Source organism: Acomys russatus, chromosome X (genome assembly GCF_903995435.1).
Source record: "Acomys russatus chromosome X, mAcoRus1.1, whole genome shotgun sequence".
NCBI classification, from domain to species: Eukaryota; Metazoa; Chordata; class Mammalia; order Rodentia; family Muridae; genus Acomys; species Acomys russatus.
The window spans coordinates 10,673,114-10,687,888 of record NC_067169.1 but is presented as its reverse complement, the minus strand read 5'-3'; the positions used below and the strand labels follow the sequence as shown (position 1 = coordinate 10,687,888).

The 14,775-nt window shown below is 40.4% G+C and overlaps 1 pseudogene; it reads left to right on the top strand.

The window, feature by feature from the left end:
- Positions 1-11,309: 11,309 nt before the first annotated feature.
- Positions 11,310-12,426, top strand: LOC127184709 (transmembrane protein 192-like; annotated as a pseudogene).
- The last annotated feature ends 2,349 nt before the right edge of the window (positions 12,427-14,775 follow it).

The window sequence follows — 14,775 nt, the reverse complement described above, 5'->3', positions numbered from 1 at the left end:
CTCATCTTTCTGGTTTGAGCAGCTTAAGCTTTGGAGATAATTTATTACATAAAGTAAAAAAAAAAAAAAAATCAGAAATAGAATACGACAATAATAAGTGCTGATTCAGTGAACAGTTACTAGAGGATTAAATAAACTCAAAAACACAATGATAGTTCCAAGCAATAAAAATATTTTGACCAGCCCTTATTATGAAATGTCTTCCTTTCTGAAGAATAGCTTTTGAGATTTAGCCCATTCTAGGACTGAAGAAATAAATATTAAAATACTAAAGTAATCTATCTATCTCTCTCTCTCTCTCTCTCTCTCCCTCCCTCCCTCCCTCCCTTCCTCTCTCATGGCCCCCTGTCTCTCTGTCTGTCTCTCTCTGTCTGTCTGTCTCTCCCTCTGTCTCTGCCTCTCTGTTTCTCTCTGGGATGCGCCTTCCCTGATCTCCCATGCTTCTATAATAAACTTTTCCATATTATAAAAAAAATGCTAAAGTAATATAGTTTGAATGTTGAAAGACACCTTGGTCCCCAACTGGTGGTGCTGTTGAAAGGGATATAGAACCTTTGTAACAGAGGGTCCAATTGGCTGACATAGACATGACAGGCTTTCAGGATTATATCCTGGCCTGAAGTCTGAGGAACCTGCTTCTTGTCTGACACAACACCACAGACCAAGTCAATTTAGCAACCCTGTCTTCCCCTTCATGAAATACCGTATAATTCTGTCCTCCTTTATATTGCCTCTGTCAGGTATTTGGTCACCGCAATAAGAAAAATGAACAAAACAGAAAGCAATTTTGAAAGAGTGACAAATGGTTTTGTTTTGTTTTTTTTCCAATATATTGCTAATGCTCGGGCATTGGCATGTGACATTCCAATCTGGCTCATAGTTATATGTTAAGGCCAGCAGGGTAATTCAGCAGGTAAGAGTGCTTGGCGTGCAGGCCTGGAGACCTGAGTTCAACCCCCAGAACCCATATAAAGGTGGAAGAACTGACTCCACAAAGTTGTCCCTTGACCACACATGCACTGTGGCACATGCACCCCCATAAACATCTCAACACACACACATACACACACACACACACACACACACACACACACACACACACACACACACACAAACAAACAAGTTTAACTTTTAAAAAGTCTATTGGCTAAAGTCAATGAAAATAATAACTATAATGCAATATTAATACACCATACTCCAGAAAGAACAGTGGAAAATTATAGATAATGCCAAGTGCTAGCAAGGCTACAGAGCATCTGAATTCCACATATACTGCTCATATGAATTGTATAACTGATTTGGATAATCACTTGTCAATATTTACTAAAAATTAATATACCATAACATCAAGTCCTTTTAGGTATAATGTCTGAACATATGCTCACACCAGTCCTTTTTATAAAAGCTTTAAGCTAAAAATTACTCAAATGTCCACAAACAATGGAATGGATAAAGTACACCATACAGCAGAATGATGAGAGTGTTAACTATAACCACAGATAATAGCAGGGACATTACAAACATAATATGAAGCAAGAGAAATCAGGCTACAAGAAATAATATATACTGTATGATTCGATTTATATAAAGTAAGGGCTGTTCAACTACTGCCTATGGGCTGGCCACCTGTTTTGGTAATTAAAGTTTTATTGGAAGAGAGCCACATTCATTTGTATGTATATTGTCTTTGACAGCTTTAGTGCTCCCATTGCAGAGTTGAGTAGTTGTGACAGAGACCATCTGGCCTTCAAGGCTGAAATATTTGCTCTCTGACTCTTTAAGAAAAAGTTAGCCAACCCTTGCTAAAAGATAAAGTTCAAAAACAACCAAAATTAATCTCTGGCCCTAGAAGTCAAGGTAACATATAGGATGAGAGATCTGTAAACATTATTATGAATTTTTCTTTTTCTCAAAGCTATGAAAAAAATCTTACTTAGATACAGAAGCAGCAACTATTACTATAATAATGTCTGGGTTTTATCTACTGCCACTAGGTACATAATGCTGACCTCATTGAGACGGGTTTCTATGGACACAGTTGGAAGGACTGAAGCAGAGGTAAAACATTACTCCAAAAGACAAAGAGTGCCTGTACAGATTTGAGACTAAATCAAAATATAAATTATATCTATGATACTGCCTTACTGTTTTCATTTGTGAGTGTCAACCAAGAATGATTTTGTACCTCCAAGAGACATTTGGCTAAGTATAGAGACAATACAGAGACAAGAATTGTCACAAATTGATGCTACTGTGGGGCAAAGACCAGAGATGCAACACAGTAGCCCTCCTGAAATATACAGGGCAGATCTTATGCTTGGTTTAGGGCCAGTTGCGTTTTATTTGTGTTTGTATACATTTGTCTGTGTGACTGAATGCCATATGTGTTCAGATTCCCACCAGAAACCAGAAGATGGTGTCAAGTCCCTAGAGCTAGAGTTAGTGTTTGTGAGCTGCCTACCCTGGGTACTGGAAACTGAACTCAGATCCTCCATAGGAGTAGCAAGTACTCTTAACCTCTGAGACAGCTCTCCAATTTGTTGTTAGGTTTTTGTTTGAGTCACCAAGCCTAACAAAATCATTTAAAGTATTTATTTTGGCACATGGTTTTGATCGGTGGTCAACTGGATCTATTGTTTGATGCATGAGGCAAGACAGGGCATCATGATGGCAGGAGCAGGGCACAGGCTGCTGTCATCATGGTATCCAGAAAGCAGAGAAGAGTAACTGGAGGGGACCAAGGATAAGATAAACAAGCTGGGTGTGGTGGCGTACGCCTTTAATCCCAGCACTTGGGAAGCAGAGGCAGGTGGATCGCTGTGAGTTCGAGGCCAGCCTGGTCTACATAGTCTAGGACAGCCAAGGCTTTACAGAGAAACCCTGTCTCAAAAAGCAAACAAAACAAAACAAACAAAAAAAGATGCTCTCCGAAAGCATGACCCCAGGGACCTACTTCCTCCAGCTAAGCCCTACCTTCTACCGTTCCATCACCTCCCAATACTCTAGTCAAATGTTATATCCATTAATAGGTTAAATCATTCATAATGTAAGAAGTCCTCCTGACATAATTCCTTGTGAAAATTCCCTCCAAACACACATAGAAGTGTACTTTACTATGCTCCTAGGTGGCTCTCAATTCAATCAAGATCTACTCTCAAGCCCCCCAATGACAAATAATTATTTAACACAAAATGTTAGTATTACTCAGTTTTAAAAAATCTTGAATGAATATCAAAAGAAGTTAGTTCCTGTATAGGAAATATGTCATCTAAAGTAGTTGTAACATGTAGCCAGTTAGATGGCTTACTGTCAAGCCCAAAAATCTAAATTAGATCACCAGGTCCCACATAGCAGAAGGAAAGAACAAGTTGTTCTCTGATCTCCATATGCACATATGGCCACTTTCCCCACCACCTCATACTTAGACAAACAATGAATAAATAAATGCACATTTCAGTTAACAGTAATACTAAAACTAAAACTACATTGTCTAATGACTATGACTATGAGTACTTGGAACACAGCTAATGCAATATTAATAAATTTAACAAAGGCAAGTGATTAGCATGTAGAACAGTGAAAGACTAGAGCATAGACACAGAGACCGAGCCCTCACTTGAACCTGTTACTAGTTGTATGACTTGGGCTTGTTATTTAACTTCTCTGTGCCTAGATTTTCTCATCTGTAAAAATGGGACTTAGAATAGAGCCCAAGTCAGAGAGTTGCTGTGAACATGGAGGCACTATATATGAAACACTTAGAAGAAAGGCTGTCAGCTCACACCTATAATCTCAGCACTCAAGAAGCTGAAGCAAGAGGATTACTGAGAGTTTCAGCCCTATGTTCTGGAGGCCCTCGGTCAAAACCAAGAAAAGAAAACCATAAAGCCTGTCACATAACAAATGCTATGTTTAAGTATGAGCTGTACATGGTAATTATCATCACAATATACTACATAAAGAAGAGAAGACCAATAGGAAGGGGCCAGGGCTGAGGCAGTTCCTTCAAAAGTATGTACCCAGTGACCCACTCCCTCCAGTTAGACCCACATTCTAGTCCAATACTAGATAGTTTTAATCACATTTTAAATCCATTAATAATTTAAACCACTTATAACGTTTCTTAATACCTCAGTGTTTCTATTTCCTATATCACGTTCTATCTTGATGTCTGTTGCTGTGATAAAATGCCCTAAGAGCAATTTAGGAAGGAAAGGGCTTATTTCAGGTAACGGACCTGAGGGAAGTCAGGGCAGGAAACATGGGAGAACATTACTTGTTTGATTGCTGTCTGGTTTGCTAACTGACTCATGCTTTGCTAACAAGTGATATAAGTACACACGTGGAAGTCAGAAGACAACTTGCAAGAGTCAACTTTCTTCTTCCATAGTGTAGGTCCTACGGATTGAACTCAGGTCATTAGGCTTGGCAGCAAACGCCTTCATTTACCCACTGAGCCATCTCATCATTTAGAAGTCTAATCATCTTACCAATTGACCAAATTCTTAAAGAGCTTCTTCCTCTTACATCTCCAATATTATCTTCCCCCTATTTCCTGACTCTAAACCAAGTTACTTTTGTTTTCATTTTTTTAAATGTATCATTAAACAATGCTTGCATTGCTTGAATTAACTAAGTTCACAGAAACTGGGAACTTAGACAGCCTACAAGCAGTTCAGCAGGCTGGAGAATACCCTTAAGTCATTTAGTTGGTCTAAACCTCTTCCAGGCAGCTGTGCTGGTTTCTTCTTTTTTCTGGCAGCTGGCCTGATCTCAGAGTCTTCTTTGCAGCTTAGCTTGTCTGAGAGTGACCCCCAGCAGCCTGCAGTTCTTACTCCCAGAGCAATGGGGCTACTGAATCTGGTGAGTTTCAGAGACTTCTGAAGGTATTTTGAGTTGTTTACCTTCTGTCTAAAGGAGTCCTTGGGAAATGAAATGTTTCAATCTTGGAGGAAACTGCTACACAGCACAGGCACACCTTGCACACACACACACACACACACACAGACAGACAGAGAGAGAGAGAGAGAGACAGAGACAGACAGAGACAGACAGACAGAGACAGAAGAAAATGGGAAATAATATTGTAATACTGTGTTGTACATTTGCAATGCATTTTTAACTTCTCAAAACTCCTGTATAAGCCATAACTAATCTAATCCTTCCAACAGAAGAATGGGACAAGCGTGCTGAATGAATGAATGAGACATTAGAAGTCCAAGAGAATACCATACAGACCAGATGCTTTCCTAACAAACTGGAGGAGTTGGAAGGCTCTTCACTGAGAATTCCTTTTGAAATTATGATAAGGAGACTAAGGCACAAAGAGCTTAAATGGCCTGTTCATATTCAAATATAATGGAAAGTTGGAATTAAAACTAAAATCTTCTGATCTTGGTTTGCTTCATCAAAAGCTCACTCAATTTTGCTTTAGATTAATGTTCTGATTATGTCCAAATTTATCTCACCCTAAGAATTGTTAAGTCGTGTAGAGTTTGACAGAAGCCTGTTGTTCTTATATTAATCACAATTTTTCCTTCTTCTTCTTCTTCCTTGTTTGTTATCTTTAAATATTCACTTATGTCTACAGTATTTCACCAATGTGTTTCATTTCAGTGTTAACTCCGACACAAGTGATGATAATTATGTTCCAAAGTTTAGAAAATTATGCACAAATTATCAATTAAGCAAATGCTGCAACAGTTACATGCCTCATCAAGAGAAATTATGCAAACACTAGGAGAATGACAATTTTACATAAGATGTTTATATTTATTACATTTCCTAAATTGTTGTGGATAACTTACAATAACTTTATCAAAATATTACATTTTTTATAGCCCAGATGAAATTTTAGAATCAGAGATCCTTCTCAAATGTTATAAATATGACAACCCCACAACAGTCTGAGATGTGCATATGAAGTATGCAAAGTTTCAAGCTCAGCATGAATTATACTGCACCCATGACATTTTCCCTAGATCTGTTCTCCCTTCAGTGCATATTATGTTGGCTAGCACTATCAGGTGCCCATTTATCCAAGTTAGACATTTGGGATCAGTTCTGCTGCTGTTTTCTTCTTTTAGCATCCATCCACCCCCATAAGTGTATGCCAGCCAGTCCCATTGACTTATCTGTGATTCTGAAGTTTGTCCTCCTCATGTCCTTTTAACTTTTAATTGTGTCCAATTCACACAATGGGAAAGCATCATTTTTGAGCCAAGTGGTTGGATATCAGTATTTGAAATACATTCATCTTGAATGTATTCTAGGGTCTTTATTCCAGTCCACTTGGCTTAATAAAACCAATTTTTATGAGTACCTGTACTGTATGCTTCATAATTTTCTAGGTTCTAGAGGATACAAAGATAATTTGAAACATGGCTGAGGCCCTGAAAGGGGATAAAAATTGAGATAAATAATCACAATATATATAATAGCAAAGTAGAAACATGCCTATTACAAATATATTTTGTCTTTAAAGAGTTTATTTACACATGGATGGATTAGAAAAAATTTTTTCTCTCTCTCTCTCTTTTTTTTTTTTTTTAGGCTTTGGCAATTAAACTTGGAGTTTCATGCATGCTAAGCAAATACCTTACTGCTGTGTTACACCGTTAGTCCCTCAAAGCAATTTCAAATACTTAGAGTGAGACCAATGCTGGAAATTTGTTTCAAACAAATGAAAATGTGAAGTGCCATTAAGCCAGGCTCTTGGTAAGGTAACAGTGCATGTTTATGTATATGTATGTGCTTTGGAGAATAGAGTAGACTTTTGGGTATCCTCCTTTATTTATCACTCCCTGTCTCAGTTTCTTGAGGGAGAGTCTTTCACTGAGCCTAGGGTAAGGCTGGTGGCCTGAAAACACCAGTGAGTCTCCTATTTCTACCCTCCACCATTCTGTAGTTACAGGCATATTTGGCTTTTTACTCTTACTTGCTGGACTTTCTCTCTAGCTCTTAGTTCCTTAGCATCTATAGACATTATATATACATATAAGTATATATATATATATATATCCATAATTGAACTTTACAAAGGAGAGAAACAACTCTCTGCACATGACTTAACAATTCTTAGGGTGAGATAAATTTGGACATAATCAGAACATTAATCTAAAGCAAAATTGAGTGAGCTTTTGATGAAGCAAACCAAGATCAGAAGATTTTAGTTTTAATTCCAACTTTCCATTATATTTGAATATGAACAGGCCATTTAAGCTCTTTGTGCCTTAGTCTCCTTATCATAATTTCAAAAGGAATTCTCAGTGAAGAGCCTTCCAACTCCTCCAGTTTGTTAGGAAAGCATCTGGTCTGTATGGTATTCTCTTGGACTTCTAATGTCTCATTCATTCATTCAGCACGCTTGTCCCATTCTTCTGTTGGAAGGATTAGATTAGTTATGGCTTATACAGGAGTTTTGAGAAGTTAAAAATGCATTGCAAATGTACAACATATTACAATATTATTTTCCACTTTCTTCTTTTCTGTATGTCTCTGTCTCTGTCTGTCTCTCTCTGTCTCTGTGGGTGTGCGTGTGTGCGTGTGTGTTTGTGTGTGTGTGTGTGTGTGTGTGTGCCTGTGCTGTGTAGCAGTTTCCTCCAAGATTGAAACATTTCATCTCCCAAGGACTCCTTTAGACGGAAGGTAAACAACTCAAAATACCTTCAGAAGTCCCTGAAACTTATCAGATTCAGTAGGCCCATTGCTCTGGGAGTAAGTACTGCAGGCTGCTGGGAGTCACTCTCAGACAAACTAAGCTGCAAAGAAGACTCTGAGATCAGGCCAGCTGCCAGGAAAAAGAAGAAACCAGCACAGCTGCCTGGAAGAGGTTTAGACCAACTAAGTGACTTAAGGGTACTCTCCAGCCTGCTGAGTTGCTTGCAGGCTGTTCAGGTTCCCAATTTCTGTTGTCACCCATGCTGGAGTGGACTTTGATAATGCAGCTGTCTTTAAGTCCTTTCTGCCTTGTCACTAAGCCCTCATCCATATTCCTGTAAGTAACCCCCACCAAACTCATTGTCTCATCAAGTTGGACTTTGGTAGTACGTATCCATAATTTAGTCTGTTGTGGGCTCCTTATCTGAGCTGAATAGATATGTGTGTTGTACCTCCCCAGGAAAAGTCTTAGCCCACAGCTGAATGTTCACACATGTTTGTGTGCATGTGGAAGCTAATGCCAGAAACCTTTCTCAGTTGCTCTTCCTACATTATTCATATTGTTTTCCTCCTTAAGACAGGGTCTTAATATGCAGCCCTGACCTCACTATATAGATCAATCTGGCCTTGAATTTCAGAGCTCCTTCTCCCAGGCATGTACTACCATGCCCTGCTCTACCTTTTGCTAAAGGCAGGATCTCTCAATGAAACCCAGGGCTCACTTTTACAGCTATTCTTGTTAGCTAGCTTGCTCTGCGAATCTTGTCTCCTCCTTCTTTTTGAGGATTGAAATCCAGCCTACCTAGCATTTCTGTTAGTTCTGGAGATCTGAACTCCAGTCTTCCTGCTCTCCTGGCAAATAATTTAATAACTGAGCAACCACCCCAGCCTATGATGCATAACTTTTAAATCATGCCAATAAATTGTTTTGAAATCAAACATGATTAGCAATTGAACAGAACCTTTCATAAAAGGTGAAACTGGGACATAAAGTAAATATTATAAGAGAGAATCTTTTCCAAAGATATGGTACCAAAATGTTATACAGAAACAATGCTATACTCCGTACTTACTAATGCTGTACTGTTATCAAGCCTAACTTAGATATGATAGCAATAGTCATTTTAATACTAGCATGGCTTTTGTCAGTAAGGAAATTTGAAAAGGGTCATCTGGGAGGTCCCAGTTCATAGAATCTCATTGGGTTGTAGTTGAGCACTGAATGATGCTAGGAGGGTAGGGAGCAGGGGCACTGGAGCAGCTGGGCTCCAGTTGATCTCTTTGTATAGGCTCAGTATCCTTACTTGTAGTTTCTCTGTGTGAGCTCGAGCTCACAATGATCCACCTGCCTCTGCCTCCCAAGTGCTGGGATTAAAGGCGTGTGCCACCACGCCTGGCTGTTGTTTTAGGTTTGTTTGTGTTTTTTTAAGATTTATTTATTTATTTTATGTATGTGAGTACTCTATCTGCATGTACACCTACATGGCAGAAAAGGGTACCAGATCGTGTCATAGATGATTGTGAGCCACCATGTGGGTGCTGGGAATTGAACTCAGGACCTCTGGAAGAGCAGACAGTGCTCTAAACCTCTGAGCCACCTTTCCAGCCCTGTTTTAGGTTTTTAAGCCACAAATCACAATTGTCTCAACTCTGGGGAATTTCTGTTATGTGAAGCATTATCATGAGTTTTGTTGTTTGTTTTTCTGAGCGAGTGGTTAAACAAGATTACATAAGCAGAATGAGCATCTTGTCAATATTTTAAGATAATGATTACACAATAAGGGGAACAGGGAACAATTTTGGGAAATGAACCAGGTGCTTCTGGGATCAGTTTCCTCTTTAGATTGCTGTCAAGACACAACTGCTCACTTGCTGACCTTAGGGTTGTGGTCTAGACATCTTGTGGTTGGGTTAATAACAAGGTCCTGCTGACTCCTAGGTTTTTCTGTTTTTACACAGTTACTTAGTTTGAAACTCATTTTAAAATGAAGCTAGTTTTTACTATTACACTTTGTTATAGATTATTGGAACTCTGTATGCTTAGCACTTATCATAAATTCTGTTATCAAACTAAGTTAAGCCTTAACATTTTTTTTCAGTCATGCTTTCTTTTCTTTTCTTTTTCTGTTTTGTTTTGTTTTGTTTTTCAAGACAGGGCTTCTCTTTGTAGCTTTGGCTGTCCTGGACTCACTTTGTAGACCAGGCTGGCCTTGAACTCAGTGACCGGCCTGCTTCTACCTCCCAAGTAGTGCTGGGATTAAAGGCGTGTGCCACCATGCCCAGCCAGTCATGCTTTCTTTTTTTTTTTCAAGGTAGATATAAAATTTTACTATTTAGAAGAAGATAATAATACTACTGACTGCTAATTTTGTGAAAAAAAATTTCCTGAAAAACACAATGTTGATTGAACATTTTGTAAGGGCATGTTCAAAATAAGAAAAATTAGATAATTTGTCCCATTAGGATATTCATTTTTTATGAACAGATAGAAAAATGAGATAGTATTTCTTATCTTCCAATGAAATGAGAAACAGATTTCCAAGCTGGAGCTTAGTAGGTCAGACTTAAGTAGAGGAAGGGTTACATTTTTTTTTTCTTTTGAGCAACTGGAAGCAAGGAGTGGGGAGTAAAAATTTACCTTCATGATTGATGTGTATAGAAGGTAGAGCTACAATAAAAAGTCCTAATGAAAGAGCTATGGAAGATCGATTAATGGGCCCCACCTTACAGAAGACAGTGTAAAAAATGAAAGACTCGTGGTCTGCCTAAGAACTTGAGGAACATGGGCCTCTGAACGCAGAAATAACTTACACTGGGAAGCAACCCTCTTCAAGTTTTGAAAGAACCCCTGAATATAGTGGCTTCTCAGGGTTACAAAGGATTCTCAACTGCACTGCCATATACCCTGACAACACTTCTGTGTTCTCCCTTTGAGTGTTTTAGTTTTTATTCCAAGTTTACAGTTTTTAAGCAGTCATGCTTTCTTATACACTGCAATTCAACGAAAATCCTTAAACTGGAAACTTCTAGTTGAACTCTCCCTTAATTACTGGCCAACAGAAACGTTGTAAGATATTAAAATGACTGCTGTTATCTGTTGTAAAGTAGAATTAGTCTTTCTATATTAATCAATACAGTAAACTATGACGGAATAGTTTTCTTTAACCAGCTAGTTTACCAGTGACTGACTCAGAGAGAATATGCTTTATTTTTAAGCTGTAAGAACTATGCTGGATAGATTCTGAGCTACCCTAATCCTAGTAATTTTAAGACCCGCATAAAAACCACTTAGCCGAACGCGGTGGCGCATGCCTGTAATCCCAGCACTCGGGAGGCGGAGGCAGAGGCAGGCGGATCGCTGTGAGTTCTGAGGCCAGCCTGGTCTACAAAGTGAGTCCAGGACAGCCAAGGCTAGCACAGAGAAACCCTGTCTCGAAACGCCCCCCCCCCAATTTTTTTTTTAAAAATTACTTGCCAATCTGATGACTCACGGGACAGCTTCTGCTCCATCACTCCGTTCCTACAGCCACCTGCTCAGCACCATCTTCCTTCTCCCAACTCTCTCTCTCCTCCTTTCCTCCTCTATCTCTTCTGTTTCTTCCTCCCTCAAGGACCCGAGCCCTGCAGCGCGGCTGCCTGCCAGGGCGGTAATGGCGGCGGCGCTGGTCGGCGGGCTCGTGGATGTAGGCTCGTGGATGTAGGCGGGGTGTCCTGTCCCCGCCCCTTGTCTCCTCCCTTTCCTCTTCCCATGCCCCACCCCACCCTCACCCCGCTTCCTGTGCTGGGCTCAAGGGGCGGAGACTGCAGGCTAGGAACTACATGGAGCCAAGGCGGCCTCAACCCGAGGGGTCTCCGGGTGCAGGGTAACACATCAGGCAGGTACCCCGACTTCCTGGACGATAGGTTCCTTGGATGCCCTACAAAGTATAGATGATGACACACTTCTGGACACTCAGCCTTTCCCACATCACTCTTTGCATGCTCACTTTAGACCCAGATTCCATCCTCTTCCAGTCGTCATTGTAGCGAATCGGCTGCTGCCTATACACGTTATGTTTGTTATTTTAGCATTTTTAACGGATGTGCTGTGTTCATACCCTAATCCAAATGAAAACAATTGCCCAGAAAACTATGCCAACCCATTGAAGGCTTAGACGATCATAATCCTTGGGAAAGTTAACCCGTGGAGCCTGCATCTGCTTCTTGAACGCTACATCCACTCACCACAGGAAAGTCAGAAGCCGAGGCTATTCCCAGCTCTACTGGTCCACGAGGCATCTCAAGTCACTGGCTCCACTCTTCTGGCAACACAACACCACTCCTCCTCCTCCTCCTCCTCCTCCTCCTCCTCCTCCTCCTCCTCCTCCTCCTCCTCCTCCTCCTCCTCCTCCTCCTCCTCCTCCTCCTCCTCCTCCTCCTCCTCCTCCTGCTCCTCCTGCTCCTCCTGCTCCTCCTCCTCCTGCAGTATTCCTTCCCTAAGCCCAGCTGGCTGTACCTTGAACTGATTCTGGCCATCCTGGCCCTGAAGATGATCTGTTCCCTGGCCTCCTATACAGTGAGAATTAGGAGATTCAATAGAGCCTGATGTATTTGAAGAAGAAAAAATTTATGCTTACCCTAGCAATATTGCCTCCGAGGCTGGCTTCAGGACAATTTCAAGCCTAGAAGAAGTTGTTGAAAAGCAAAGAGACATAATATGGTACCTGAAGCAGCACAATGCCCTGTAAGCGGCTGTTGGAACTGGCTGCTCAGCCGACTAGGGCATGAGAGGTTCATGGGCACGACAGCCATTGAATCTACCATAGATTCAGACGACCTGGCTGTGATGGGCACACACAGCCTTTGCTGCAAGCCACATTCAGACTGTGCTGGGGCCCTGAGTTCAGTTCTACCCATGAAGAATAACGTGTGTTCCAGAGATGGGGCCTCTCGGGAGTTTATAAAAGTCTGAGAAACTTGAAAAAAAAATAACCCAAACCCAGGCACCTAAAACCCCACCTCCCTCTCTTCTACCCAGTCACATGCTTCAGCATCTTTATTTAGCCAATCAGGGATAACTAGAGAACATTCCTTATCATCACATGGTTACAGGAGGTATTTCAACATTCATAACAATGCCCATGGCAAGGCAATAACCAGATCTCAAGGCACTGAAATCAGCATTTGAAAACACAGACCTTCTTCTAACAGTTATCATATGTCATTAAGTTTGGGTTGATAACAGAAGTTTCTTCTAGAAAATAGTATCAAGAGTCAGGATAATGGCTCCTGTATGAACACACATATGCCCACATGCACACAAATACACACACATAAATACATACAGAGAGAAAATGATGATGACGACGACAAACTTTCAAAGAGAATATTATCAAATTGTTAAATATAGTAATATGATTACAGTGCCAAGAAAAAGATCTTACCCTATACATTTGATTTTCTCCTTCCAATTTCTTCAACTTCTATAGTGGAAAGAGGTTTTTGTATCTACAAATTAAAATAAAGCAAAAATATTATGAGCAGGCTGTTAATATAAGAAATCATTGAGATAGTTTACTTGTTTGGGGCTAAGTCTTTGCAATCTGGTGTGTACTTTTTACACTCCAAAATAAGATGCTGAATTTTGACTGGTAATACTTGATCTGTATTTAAGTATCACAATATTCACAATTGGAAAAGTAGACTTGTTTAATCTACCATGACCGGGAGGAAGACACAAGCAGATCTCTGTGAGTTCGAGGCCAGTCTGGTCTACAAAGTGAGTCTAGGACAGCCAAGGCTACACAGAGAAACCTTGTCTCTGAAAAACAAACAAAAAAGCAAAGAATCTAGCATGACCGTACATGCCTGTAATTCTGACACTTGGGAGGTACTGGCAGGAAGACCAGGAGTTCAAACCCAACCTCACCTTTATAGTGAGGTTAAAGCCAGCCAGAAATAAATGAGACTTAGTCACAAAATAGGGCAAAGGGCACCTAGATTCACCTAAATTTTTTTTTTTCGAGACAGGGTTTCTCTGTGTAGCCTTGGCTGTCCTGGACTTGCTTTGTAGACCAGACTGGCCTCGAACTCACAGCAATCTGCCTGCCTCTGACTCCCAAGTGTTGGGATTAAAAGTGTGTGCCACCACACCTGGCAACCTAGCTAAAATTTTTTTTGTTTTTATTTTTTATTTATTTTTTATTAATTTATTCATATTACATCTCGATTGTTAGCCCTTCCCCTGTTTCCTCCCATTCTTCCCTCCCTCCCATTTCTCCCCTTCTCCCCTCCCCTATGTCTGTGACTGAGGGAGACCTCCTCCCCCTATATATGCTCTCAGAATATCAAGTCTCTTCTTGGTAACTAGCTATCCTTCCTCTGAGTGCCACCAGGTCTCCCCATCCGGGGGACATGGTCAGAAAAGGGGCACCAGAGTTCGTGTGAGAGTCAGATCTCACTCTCCACTCAACGGTGGAGAGTATCATGTTCGTCGGCTAGGTCTTGGTAGGGGTTCGAAGCTTACTGCCTATATTCTCCTTGGCTGGTGCCTTAGTTTGAGGAGGACCCCAGGATCCAGATCTGCCTGTCATAAAGTTCTTCTTGTAGGTTTCCAGGACCCTGTGGCCTAGCTAAATTTTTAATAAAATATTCTTAAATTTTTCTACTGACTACATAGAGTATCATCTTTAAGATTTATTTTGAATCTCATGGAGTTGAAGTTACAGAAAGATGTGAGCCACCCAATGTGGATTTTAGGAGTGGAACTTGGGCACTAAGCAAGAAAAGAACTTGTTTTTAACTGCTAAGCCATCTCTTTAGTCCTGGGTATTAAATTTTTGTTTCTTTTCAAAACAGGGAATCACATATCCCAGGCTGGAATTGAACTCCTTAGTCTCCTGGCTCAGCCTCCCACATACTGGGACTACCACACCCAGCTTGCTTTCAGTATCATACAGTATTTGCTCCCTTAAAGTATATATGCATAACCAAAGGGCATAATAGTTTATACACAAAATAAGTTATATACAAAAAGGATCTTCCTGCAACTATGTTTTCAAATGCTAATTTCAATGCCTTGAGATCATGGGCATTGTTATGAATATTGAACTATCTCCTGTAACCATATGATGATAA